Below are 12446 nucleotides of genomic sequence, written 5' to 3'. Positions count from 1 at the left end.
CCCCACTCCCACTCTTTCCACTTCCAGTCATTCTTTCCCGCCCTGCCTCCACTCTTCCTTGCCCATCTCCACTGGCCCTCCATTCCCAAGCTCCCACATATGTGCAGGTACCGAAAGCTACGTGCACACTCACATACAATAGAATCTGAAGCCAGCCTGGATTCCAAGGCCTACCTTCCCCTTCTAGTTGTATGATCATGAACTAGTTTTTAAGCCTTTGTGTTCCTCTTTGTGAAATTCATAAAAGGGAGTCTCTCCCTTTTAACCATCTTTCTTAACCCTGAGGATGATTAAATTAGACCATGTATGTAATCTACATTCATGCTAGTCGCACGTTATGGTGCACAATATTACTATTACCATCTGATAGACACTGTGCAGAGCGTGATAGGGAAGCTGAGACTTCTGTCAGGCGTCACACTTTTCAAACTTTGCTTCTGCTCATTAACAATATAATCATAGACAGGATTTAACCTTGGCTAGCTTCGATTTTCTCATCTGGAAAGGAAAAAAATTAAATATATCCCAGGTGTAGTCAGCCCCACAGGAAGTCCTAAAATGCTTCCTCTCCCTAGAGTTATTAAGGCTCTTTAACATCATTCATTCATTCATTCATTCACTAATTCAACAAATGCTACATGTCAGGCCTTGATGGACAGTAGATAACGGAGTCATCTGTGAGATGAGGTAAAGGGGCTAGGCTTTGTTAAACCAGGCATGGTAAAGCCTTCAGCCTTGGAAAAGAGCTCCAGAGGAAGGCCTTCTCATAGCCAGAGGTCCTCAGAAATGGTAGGCACAGTACAGGGTCACATGGCTGGTGAGCACACAGAGGCTCCCAGGTGGGTCTTACTGCTGCTCGGGCAGGAGCAGCAGACCTGTGAAGCACTGGCTGCTTGGGATAGCTGCAAGGGAGTCTGTTGGGGTGGGGATGGGGTGGGAGTGAGGGCTGGAGCAGGGACCGTGCTCCAAGTGCAAAGCCTAATAAAGCAGGTGATCGGTAATCAAGTGCTCTGGGGTGGTCGGTTGAGATCCCAGGTGTTTCACCTCTAGGAACCGGCTAATTCTGGGAGAGGCAGCCTCTCCAGGGACCACAGGGTGTCAGACAGCAAAGCATTACAATGATAAATTACGGCTGTCAAATGGTCATAGAGCGGGTGTGAAGGAAAAATACAACAAACTTGTGGCTGGCTGGGGCCTGAAGCCCCCCTGACAGTCAGGAGTCTCTGTTGCCTATCCTCACAGTCACACAACAGTCCCTCAGCCAGAAGGCCACTCCATCGACTCCAGGACAGCCTGGCTCAGATAGAACTGGTCCTGACCAGAGATCCTGGCTGAGGTTCCCACGCACATGCCATCAGCACCTGACTCCCCATAGCTGCATCCGAGTCCAACAACCACTGCCTCAGACTCTTGCTAAGAGTCTTTGACTAGCAAAGCCTTAGACATAATAGGAACAAAAGCTATCCCACTGACACAATTTTAACAAGGTTGTGTGGGCAGAGGGGTCAGGCAGCTTTATGGCTGAGTCAGTGTTTACTGAGCTCCTTGCCTATTTTCAGTCCATACCTTGGCCCAGGGAAGGACTGCGGCTACAAAAGGCTCTGGAGAGCTTGACTTCTCTAGTTCACAGTACACCAGGACCCAGGAGCCACCTGAGGAGGTATGGCCCAGCTCTTTGTTATCAGGTGTGCTCTGTGAACTGTCCATTTTGAGAAAGAGAGAGAGAGAGAGAGAGAGAGAGAGAGAGAGAGAGAGAGAGAGAGAGAGGGCAATGAGCCAAGGGTACAGATGAACAAACAATGAAACACTCTGGCCAGCTCACAATGACATGAAACAGCAAGAAAAAGAGAGATCTCTCAGGCTTACAAAAAATATTAACCTTGGCCTCTCTGCTAACAAAGCTGAACTCCTGAAATTGCAACCCACAGGAACACCTGCCAACTTGTGCTCTCTCCTCTGCTGACAAATCCAGGCTTTGCAAAAGACCTTCCTCCCTGCCCTGACCAGCTGTTGTTAGGCCTCTAGGATGTTCTGTTTCTTGTGTGCCTACCACGTGCCCAGCCTGTGTTGGGCACTCCTGAATCTTTTACTGTTTTCACAGCCCTGCCCTGAGGGAAAGGAAAGTCACTGTGTCTTATGCTAGGGCAGAGGTTGGGTGTGCAGGATCCCTGGAGGAGCGAAGCCAAGTGTGGCACAGAGGGGTGAGGCCGGCTGGGCTTCGAGAGGCGGGACATTGTCAGACTTAGTAGAGGTGCTCGAGACAGAAGCAGCAGCAACAGTGTGGGCAGGTGCCAGAGGCTGAAATGATGCCTTCCTGGGTCTGAAGGTGAGTGTGTCTCTCTGGAAGTAGGGGTGAGGAAGAAGAGTAGAGGGGCTGGATCATAACAGACCTCAGGTACCACTCGTCAAGAAATTTTGAGAACAACAAAAAGGGGAAGATTTTGTATGACTACATTTGAATTTAGGAATAATTTTGATGAAATATAAAAGAAAGAAACCTATAGGGAGGTCCCTCTAAAACTTAAGATGGGGCTGGCTAGATTCCTCAGCAAGTCAAAGTGCTTGCTGTGTAAACTCGACAACCTGAGTGCAGTCCCCAGAGACCATAGATAGATAGATAGATAGATAGATAGGTAGATAGGTAGATAGGTAGATAGGTAGGTAGGGAGAGAGGGAGAGAGGGAGAGAGGGAGAGAGAGAGGGGGCAGAGAGAACCAATGTACAAAATCGCCCTCTGAACTTCACGTGAGCACCAGAGCACCTGCACACCGTCCCCATCCCCCTCGTACATAATGAAATAATAAAGTAAAAAATTCAAATTAATAAAAAAGAAATATGAGGCAAAAGATGAGGAGAGCAGTCTGAACCAGGGCTGGGAAGTGACAAGAATAGAACAGACATCATAGATTTTTACAAGTGACCATCCAAGCAGGTGACTCTAGATTCAGTGCTGAGAGTGCTGACGATGGGGCCTGGTCACTTGCAGTCCCCGCTCTGCCACTTAAGGGCTCTGTAGCATTTGGCAAGGTGACTCATTTCCGATACGCCTGAATCCAAAGACTCAGGTCGAAAGTAGAGCACGAGATGGTGCGGTGTTTAAATAGTGTGCGTAGCTCTATCCATATGGAACAGGAACAAAGTAGATCCCAGGACAGTATGCAATGACAGATAAAGAGAAAGTGCTGCATGTGAAGCATCATGAAGACCCATAATGACACAGCTTCAGACCAGGCACAGACACATTCGTAGTCAGAGTGCAGGCTTTGACACTCCCCTCAGTTGTTGGTAGAACATTAGACTAAAAACATAAGAAAGTTTATATAGAAGGACATAAAATATTTTATACAATGCTATCGACAAGCTTGGCCAGGTTGACATTCATAAATGCTACAAAGCCTGCTGGGTGTGGACACTCTCAGACATGCACAGTAACCCTTCCACAGCATACAGTGACTGTGTGGCCAAAGACCTTTGTTGTTTCTTTTTTGAGATAGAGTCTGTCTATATGACCCTCACTCTCCTGGATCTCACTATGTAGACAAAGCTGGCCTCGAACTCATAGAGTTCCACCTGCCTCTGCCTCCTGAGTGCTGGGATTATAGGTGTGCCCCACCATACCCAGCCAAAGTAAGTCTTAATACATTTCAAAAGAAAGAAATCATAAACAACATTTTCCAGCCATAAAAATTAAATTATAAATTAACAGCAATAGTCTATCTGGAAAATCTCCCCCGAATATTTGAAAATGAAGCAACGTGCTTCCAAATTATTTACACTTTCTATGGGGTTCATAAAAAAATCATTAGCCAAATTAGAAAATATTTTTCCTAACAATGGAAAATTTCAAGGTACAAATAAGACAGGGCTTTAAGAGAAATTCATAGCTCTGAGCACTAATATTAGAAAAAGAAGAGAGCTTTTAAATCAATAACCTAAAAATAATCCAAGCTCCCACCTCCAGAACTCAGAGGAAGAAAAGCAAATTAAACCTCAAATAAAGAGTAGGTAGAGATAATAACAAGAACACGGTTCAACTGGAAAATAGGCAAATTATGGTGGAAACCAACAAAGCCAAAAGGAGCCTTTTTGCAAGTTTAGTGGAAGTAATGACTGCATCAGACTAACAGGAGACAGGAAGGGAGGTTGGACAGACGAGGGAGGGTTTCAGTAGGGGTCATCGTCAGAGATTCCTCAAAGACCCTGCAAGGACACTAAAGTAATTTTGTGAGGTTTTCTGCCACTAAACTGGGCAGTGTGGATGAAATGGACACACACTTGTGGTAGAAGATAATTTTCTCAAAGTGACAAGGGAATAAATAGGAAACTAGACTCTCTGCTACATTAAAGAAATAAATTTGCAATTACAAACTTTTCTAATAAAAAAAATTCAAGCCCAGATGATTTCCCTGGTGATGTCTACAAATTTTCCCATTACACACACACACACACACACACACACACACACACACACACACACACTCCATCAGAAAATAGGTGAAACATATCCGGCTGATTATATGTAGCCTCTCTAAACCTGATATAAGAATTTGATAAGGACACTATAAGAAAAAAATAACATAAAATTCCCAATGAATATAGAATCAAAACTGAATATAGAAAAAATATTACAAAATATAACCAAGTGTGGCGATATCTGTAGTCCCAGTACTTAGGAAGGACAGGATCGTAGTCCAAAGCCATCAGCTACACAGAGAGTCGGAGGCCAGCCTGGGTTCCATGAGATGATCTCACAAAGTAAAACAGTAGTTTTAAAACAAGACCCCAGCTCGCTCTGTTTCTCGTAAGAATGAGTGTAGGACCTGGCCATATGCCCAAAGCTTTGTGTACAGACTGTGGACACTGGTGGGCCTGGCTTGTGAGGAGTGTGAGTGTGCCAGAAAGCAGGTGTGTCACTGCAGAATGTACATCCTTAGCCACCCACAGGAGCAGAGGGAAGAAGACGTTCTCAGAATCCGAGTGTACTTATGCTAGGAGAAGAATGGGGCCTCTGGGGCTCCTCTGAGCTTTTAGTTTCCTGGTAAGTCTGGTCTTCTCTTTACTGTTTCACAGCCTGGGCAAGAAAAGATCTATCGAGAAGGTCTGAGTCACCTTCGATGTCTTTGGGCAGGCAGAGGCGTCTCCTTTGGATGGAAAGGTTTGAGCAGAGGCCATGCTGTGGCCCAGGGAGCACTGGGAGATTACTCCTCACAGAGACTGAGATTCCCCTCTTGATGAGGACACACAAGGGAGGGTTTCACAGAGTTGCTGGGACACAGCCAGAGCTCCTGGCATCCAGGAGTCTGAGAGTATAAATTAATGCTGTCCTGATGGACTGTCAGGCATACTTTAGTAGAGATGAGTAAAGAGAATTAGAAAGACTCTTTAAACAAAAGCCTGAAACTGTCTCATCCTCGACCTTAGGAGGGCTTTATCTTCAAAGCCCCTAGAGGCATGGCCACCCTTGACCTGATAGGCTACAACACTCTGTACCCAAGGCCAGAGTGCATAGGTCTTGCTACAATCAAATAATTTTTTAACCAATTTTTAAATCAATTTTCTAACTTGGATATTGTTTTCTTCAGTGTTTTCTTCGGTGTTTTGTCTCAAGGCTTTAATTCCTGTTATTGCTTTTGTTCTTGTCGTTGATTGGCTGTTTTATTAAAGTTATACACTGTATATAATTGCTGTGTGTGAGCCCCTGTTGAGCGAAATGACTATTTTCATGAATAAAAAGGTGATACCCCCCAAAAAAAGGTTATAAAAAGAAAAAAGGTAGCTGTCACCATGGGGTATGGAGAGCCGGGGAGACACACAGCTTAGTCTGTAGTGTTTGCAGGTGTGAGGCTCCCAGAACTCACATCATTTTTAAAATGGTTTTAAATGCTGGGCCTAGTAGAGTACATCTTTAATCCTGGTGCTGGAAAGAGAGAGAGGGGGGAATCCTGGGGTATGCTGGCCAGCCAGACTAGATGAACTGGTGAGCTCCAGGCTCAGTGAGAGACTGTGTTCAGGACAGAAGACAGCAAGTGGCTGAATAAAGCACTCATTGCTGACCTTGTCCCACACATGTACAGGCACACATGTGAGGGGCACCCACATATACCCCATGTACCCATTCATATGACACAGATGCACATTCATACACACAAAACACATCAATGGATAAGAAAGGGGTGATACATGCTCTACTATTTAGAGACAAGCATTGAGATCAGAGTACAAAGCCTTCCTCAAGCACAGAGACTATCCTATGGCCAAATGATAATCCTAATATTGGCAGCTGCAGCAGTGAGAACAGGGATCCCTAGAGATACCCCTACAGACACGACACCCCTACATATCAATCCCTACAGCCTGTGAACAAGTTACTTTAAATGGGAGAGGGACTCTGGAGGTATGATTAAGGTCAGGTTTACTAAGATAAGATCATCAGCCTGAGTGATTTAGGTGGGCCCATCTGGTCACAGAATCTTTGAAAGCATCCATCCCTCCTGTCCGTTGTCAACTAGATGAGACTGAGAGTGGCCTGAGAGACTGTCCTGAGGTTGTGCCTGTGGATGGCTGTCTTGGTTAGGTCAAGATAGAGGGACCCATCCCTGGGGGGTGGTCCAATTCTCTGGGCAGGGCTACCAGACTGAAAAAGAGAGAAAGAGAAAATGAACTGAATGCAGGCATTTCTCACTCCACCTCCTGGTTACGGATGCTGTGTGAGCACCTGTGCCATGTTCCTGCTGCCTTCACCTCCCTGCTGGGATGGGCACTACCACGAATCCCCAGCTGAGGTAGAGCCTTCCACACTTGCTCATGGTGTTGGGGCACACGAATGGGGAGGACAGCTAAAGCACTTCTGTGTTAGTCCGTGGGAAGAGCTAACTATGGAACCAGGCTGAGGACGGAATCAGGGACGGGAGAACATCCCTAGTCTTGAAGGTGGAAAGAAAATCAAGAATTTAGAGCTGGAAAATGCTAGGAAAGGGATCTTTTGTTGGAGCCTCTGAAAGGAGCACAGTTGTGCCAGCCCCCCTGATTTTAGCCCTGGGAGACCCATACGGGACTTGAAACAACACTGTAAGATGATGCATCTGTGCGGCCAAATGCCAAACGAATGAGCAAACCGCACCATCAACAGGAGACAACATGGAAACTGAACTCTCCACAGGATTGCTGCTGACATTTGAAGCAGGCAGTAACATAACAAAAGGACAGTTGAGTGGGGTAATCGGCCACTCACTGTGATGTCCAGTCTTGGAGTGAAGTGAGGGGCAGTTTTGAAGTGCCGAGGGAGCTTGAAGCTAGCAAAACTGTTCCACTTTTCCTTTCTTTACTGAGGCTCTGGGAAGGCCAAATGAAACAGAGGGTCAATCCAAAAGATGGGAAAAGAAAGACCACCAAACCAAATTATTATGACCAAATTAATTAAAAGCAATTGATTAAAGGAAGCCTTTTGAAGTCCTGTACAAGGGCAGCTCCCCCTGCGTCAGGGTTCGAGAGGTCAGCACAGACATGATGAAGACAAGGCTCCGGGGTAGGGGGTTTCCAAACAGGGGTTTGGTGAGCAAAGCAGGCAGGGATACAGGAGCAAACATAAGCACAAGTTAGTCTCCCTGAAACAGAGACATGGCTGTAAGGTGGGCACCACAAGGTAGACATAGGTGCTCATACAACCTTTGAAACAAAGGATGTACTGCACAATAGTTGTAAACAACCTTTGTTTTTGTTGTTTGTTTTTGTCTTTTTTTTTAATTTATCTGAATTTGTTAACATTTAAAAACATATTTTAAATAAATAGAATTTACATCACATTCTTCTTTCCCTTTTGTACCCCAACTCCTCCCAGAGAGCCCCCCTTCAATACCTGCAATACCTTTTGTTTTTTTTTATTTTGTCATATTCTTTAAAATTTATAAAATATTGTAACAATAAAAATGAGTGTCATAAAAGTTGTTTGATATAAAACAACAAACAATTGAACAGTCTTATGTAGATGCTACATAAACAATCCTACTAATAGGCTGAGATAGGAGAAGCAAGATTTCAAGACCATTATACAGCAAGACACTGTCACGTAAAAACAAGCAGAAAGTGTATATGGACTGTTCAATATTGGACCTATTTCTCCAATTACCAAATTAGAGAGACCACCTGATGATAGCCAACAAATTTCTAACTCCTCATACTTTTGAATTTCAATCGATTAGGACATGTTGGTAATATTAATTTTCATATTAAGAGATATTAAGAAAAAGTAATTGTTAATTCCTGTTATTTTTGTTGTTAAAGGTGAAATTATGTTTGTGTGGGTTTATTGAAAGATTACTTTCTTGCTTCCTCTAGGGTGTAGTTTTGCTTCTTATGTTGGTGTTTTCCATCTATTATCCTTTGAAGGGCTAGATTTGTAGAAAGATATTGTATAAATTTGGTTTTGTCATGGAATATCTTGGTTTCTCCATCTAAGGTAATTGAGAGTTTTGCTGGGTATAGTAGTCTGGGCTGGCATTTGTGTTCTTATAGGATCTGTATGACATCTGCCCAGGATCTTCTAACTTTCATAGTCTCTGGTAAGAAGTCTGGTGTAATTCTGATAGGCCTGCCTTTATATGTTACTTGACCTTTTTCCCTTACTGCTTTTAAAATTCTTTCTTTGTTTAGTGAATTTGGTGTTTTGATTATTATTTGATGGGAGGAATTTCTTTTCTGGTCCAGTCTATTTGGAGTTCTGTAGGCTTCTTGTATGTTTATGGACATCTCTTTCTTTAGTTTAGGGAAGTTTTCTTCTATAATTTTGTTGAAGATACTGGCCCATTACCTTGGGAGTCTTCACTCTCTTCTATACCTATTATCCTTAGGTTTGGTCTTCTCATTGTGTCCTGGATATCTTGGATGTTTTGGGTTAGGAGCTTTTTGCTTTTTGCGTTTTGACTGTTGTGTCAATGTTTTCTATGGTATCTTCTGCCCCTGAGATTCTCTCTTCTATCTCTTGCATTCTGTTAGTGATGCTTGCATCTAGGACTCCTGATTTCTTTCCTAGGTTTTGTATCTCCAGTGTTGTCTCCCTTTGTGAGTTCTTTATTGTTTCTAGTTCCATTTTTAGATCCTGGATGGTTTTGCTCATTTCCTTCACCTCTTTGATTGTGTTTTCCTGTAGTTCTTTAAGGGATTTTTGTGTTTCCTCTTGAAGGGCTTCTAGCTGTTTACCTGTGTCCTCCTGTATTTCCTTAAGGGAGTTATTTATGTCCTTCTTAAAGTCCTGTATCATCATCGTGAGAAGTGATTTTAGATCTGAATCTTGTGTTTCCAGTGTGATGGTGTGTCCAGGATTTCCTATGGTGGGAGAATTGAGTTCTGATGATGCCAAGTAACCTTGGTTTCTGTTGCTTATTTTCTTACGCTTGCCTCCTGCCATCTGGTTATCTCTAGTGCTACCTGCCCTGGTTAAATCTGACTGGGACCTGTCCTTTCTGTGATCTTGGTTGTGTCAGAACTCCTAAGAGTCAAGTTGCCTCAGTGATCCTGTGATTCTGGGATCCTGTGATCCTGGGCCCATTAGAGTGCCTGGGAGTAGAGCTTCCTCTGGGCATTATGAGACTCCCTGTAGAGTTTGCATCCAAGGTCTGCTCAGGGCACCAGCCCAGACAGACCAGAAGGAACTCGTGCCACTGGGCTGGTAGAGTTCCTGTGTGCCTGGGTCCCAATTCTCCCAGTTACTCCTGGTGTTGGGATAGATACTGTGTCTCTGATCCTATGATTCTGGGTGTGTTAAAGTGCCTGGGAGTGAGCTTCCTCTGGGTGTTGTGCAGGGTTTGTACCCAAGGTCTGCTCAGGGTACTGGCCCAGACAGACTAGAAGGAACCTGTGCCACTGGACTGGTGGAATTCCTGTGTGGGTCCCGCTGGTCCCAGTTACTCCCGGTTTGGGGACTGTAAACAACTTTTGAAACAAAGACAGGATTGCCATTCTTGGGACAGGCAGGACAGAACCATTTGTTCCATCTCAAAAACATAAGGCTAATTATATACAGGAATGAACCAAGTTTGTCTTTACTGTAGGATGGCTCTTAAGCCTAGGATGGAGGCAGATTGGTTCTTCAAGAGCAATCAGGTCAGCGATGCCCTCCCTGGGACTCTGTAAGAGGTGATGTGTTTCTGAGACTCACTTCCTGGCTCATACACCTCCTTTGATAGAGCTCAGCACCCTTGGCAAACAGGCCGTTCTCCATTGGCATGTTTCAGCCAACTTGTTTCACTGATACAGTGGAATGCTGAGCCCAAATGAAAAGAGTAGAACGGGGTGGGGAGTGCTTGGGAAATTTGAGAGCAAAGCTCACATCAGAGGCTAGGCTTTGGTGCTTTGAAAGGCATATACAGATAAAGATAATAACTGATCTGTGGACATAAAAGTATGCTGGACCTTGTGCTAAAGATTTAGCATAGAGTACTTTGTTTAGCATACTCTATGTAGGCAAACCATAAAATATACTTATCATTTCTTGGGATTTTTATTTCAAAAGATGTTTAGATACAGTGTGAGACCATGGGGAAACCCTTCAGCATGCCACCAGGATCAGTCAAACCAGCAGAATACCGAACACTCCTCCCCCAACCCCAGGGAGCGCTGCAGTTCCTGCCCATCACCAGCTGTGGAGTATTGCTCACCTGCACTCCCCACATTTCCAGGTTTTTCCACGGGAAAATGTTCACACATTGAAAATGTGTTGAGCCTGTGGAATGCTATAGCAAACAACGTGTGAACCTGCCCTCAAAGAACCCCACAATCCATCATGCAGGAGAGATGTTAAACAATGAAGGCAATGACAACCAACTTTTAGGGTAAAATCTGATAAGAAAATGAAGCAGGTAGAGCAAGAGAGAAGGCCTGGGTTGAGAGGCTAAGTTGTGACTCTGAATAAAGCAGTCGCAGTGGGCCCAGCTTGGAAAGGAACGACCTGCCGGAAATGACGGCACTAGTTATAACATCCAGGAGAAGGGCATTCTGGGTAATGGGTGTGGCCAGTGCAAAGGCCTTATGTCAGGAGTGTGCTTGTCTGCTGTGTTGGGGAAAGAGTATAGAGACCTACGGAGCTGGAGAAGAATGGAAACGGAAAACAGAGGGAACAGGAGGGGGACGATGGCGCTGGCCTCTATGCAGAGGACTGGAGTCCGGCTAGTCCTGCCATGTGCTGCAGCAAAACTCTGCCGTCATTGAGAACAGAAGGAGGGACCTTGGAGAGTTCCATGCAGAGGCTGCAGAGACCCTTACTTGTCCTGCTTTGTGCACATACATTGGTTGAGTGTGTACTTATGTATGTGTGTGCCTGCAGCAAAGCTCTGCCTTCATTGAGGGTGGAATGAAGGTGGTCCAGGGCCAGCCACGGAGCAAAGTGACCAGTTTAGCCCAAAGGATTCCCCAAGGAAGCCTCGTTACCTGGGAGATCTGAAGACATCTCCAGGGTGACATTTCTTCCTCCCTGCAAACCATCAACCAACCTTTTAAGCACTTCTCAGAAGTGAGGACTTCCAAAATCCCGGGCTCATTGTCTCATCCACTACGGGAAGAACGGCATTTGGGGGGTGAGGGGGGATCGGAAATCAAACCACTTGGGATCAAATCCAAATTCAGCATTTATTGCCGTGTGACCTTGCACAAGGAGGACAGAACTTCAGTTTAAACTATGGTAATAATCTAGTCAACATTGAGTCATACAATAAAAGCATGCTCCTGTGACATGTTTGTAGTCTATGGTCATTCTCAGATGCAGCCAAAGTCAGTCAAGTTCAGACCCTAGAAACTCTGAGATGCCTGCTCCAACCGACTTCCTCCTCGAAACCAAGCCCCACTTAAAGCACCAAGGAAGGGCATGCTCCGTAGCTTCATCTAGGGCTGTGTTTGCCCTTCTGACCCCAGCAGACCTCCAAGGCAATGGAATGCTGCTACTCCATGAGAGAAACTTCAAAAGAGCAATAAAAGACTTACAGTCAAGAATCTCCAGGTCTAAGCTGGGCAGCAGTGGCGCATGCCTTTGAACCCAGCACTTGGAAGGCAGAGGCAGGCGGATTTCCAAGTTTGAGGCCAGCCTGGTCTACAGAGTGAGTTCCAGGACAGCCAGGGCTACACAGAGAAACTCTGTCTGGAAAAAACAAAACAAAACAAAACGACAACAAAAAAGAATCTCCAGGTCTGTGGGCATGTTACCCTCCAATACTGTCACAGGACTGGCTGCCCTGCTAACCCCTTTTAGAGAGTCACTGTCAGTCTAGACTTGCTAGGAGGTAAGTGGAACAAACAGGCAGAGACTGGCAACATGCAAAAATCTGGAAAACACTTTTCACACCAGCACTTGAAGACGGCTAAAATGTCAACGTTGTGTTTAGCTGGCATCTGTTCTTCTTCAACTGGCACCTCTCTTTATTATTTTAAGAATTCCATATGTTTCTGGATAATTGCTCCCT

The 12446-nt window shown here is 44.9% G+C and overlaps 1 long non-coding RNA gene across 1 annotated transcript in view; it reads right to left on the bottom strand.

Annotated features, from left to right (window-relative positions):
* Positions 1 to 1726, bottom strand: part of LOC116074736 — a 5625-nt gene extending 3899 nt beyond the window's left edge. The window contains exons 1-2 of the long non-coding RNA XR_004112259.1: positions 1567 to 1726; positions 361 to 498 (exon numbers count right to left, since the gene is read on the bottom strand). This is a non-coding gene — a long non-coding RNA (uncharacterized LOC116074736). The remainder of the gene's footprint in view (positions 1 to 360; positions 499 to 1566) is intronic.
* Between the last annotated feature and the right edge of the window lie 10720 nt (positions 1727 to 12446).

Source organism: Mastomys coucha, unplaced genomic scaffold (genome assembly GCF_008632895.1).
Source record: "Mastomys coucha isolate ucsf_1 unplaced genomic scaffold, UCSF_Mcou_1 pScaffold3, whole genome shotgun sequence".
NCBI classification, from domain to species: domain Eukaryota; kingdom Metazoa; phylum Chordata; class Mammalia; order Rodentia; family Muridae; genus Mastomys; species Mastomys coucha.
Note: the sequence above shows the minus strand (reverse complement) of the source record. Positions and strands in the feature narration are given on the sequence as shown.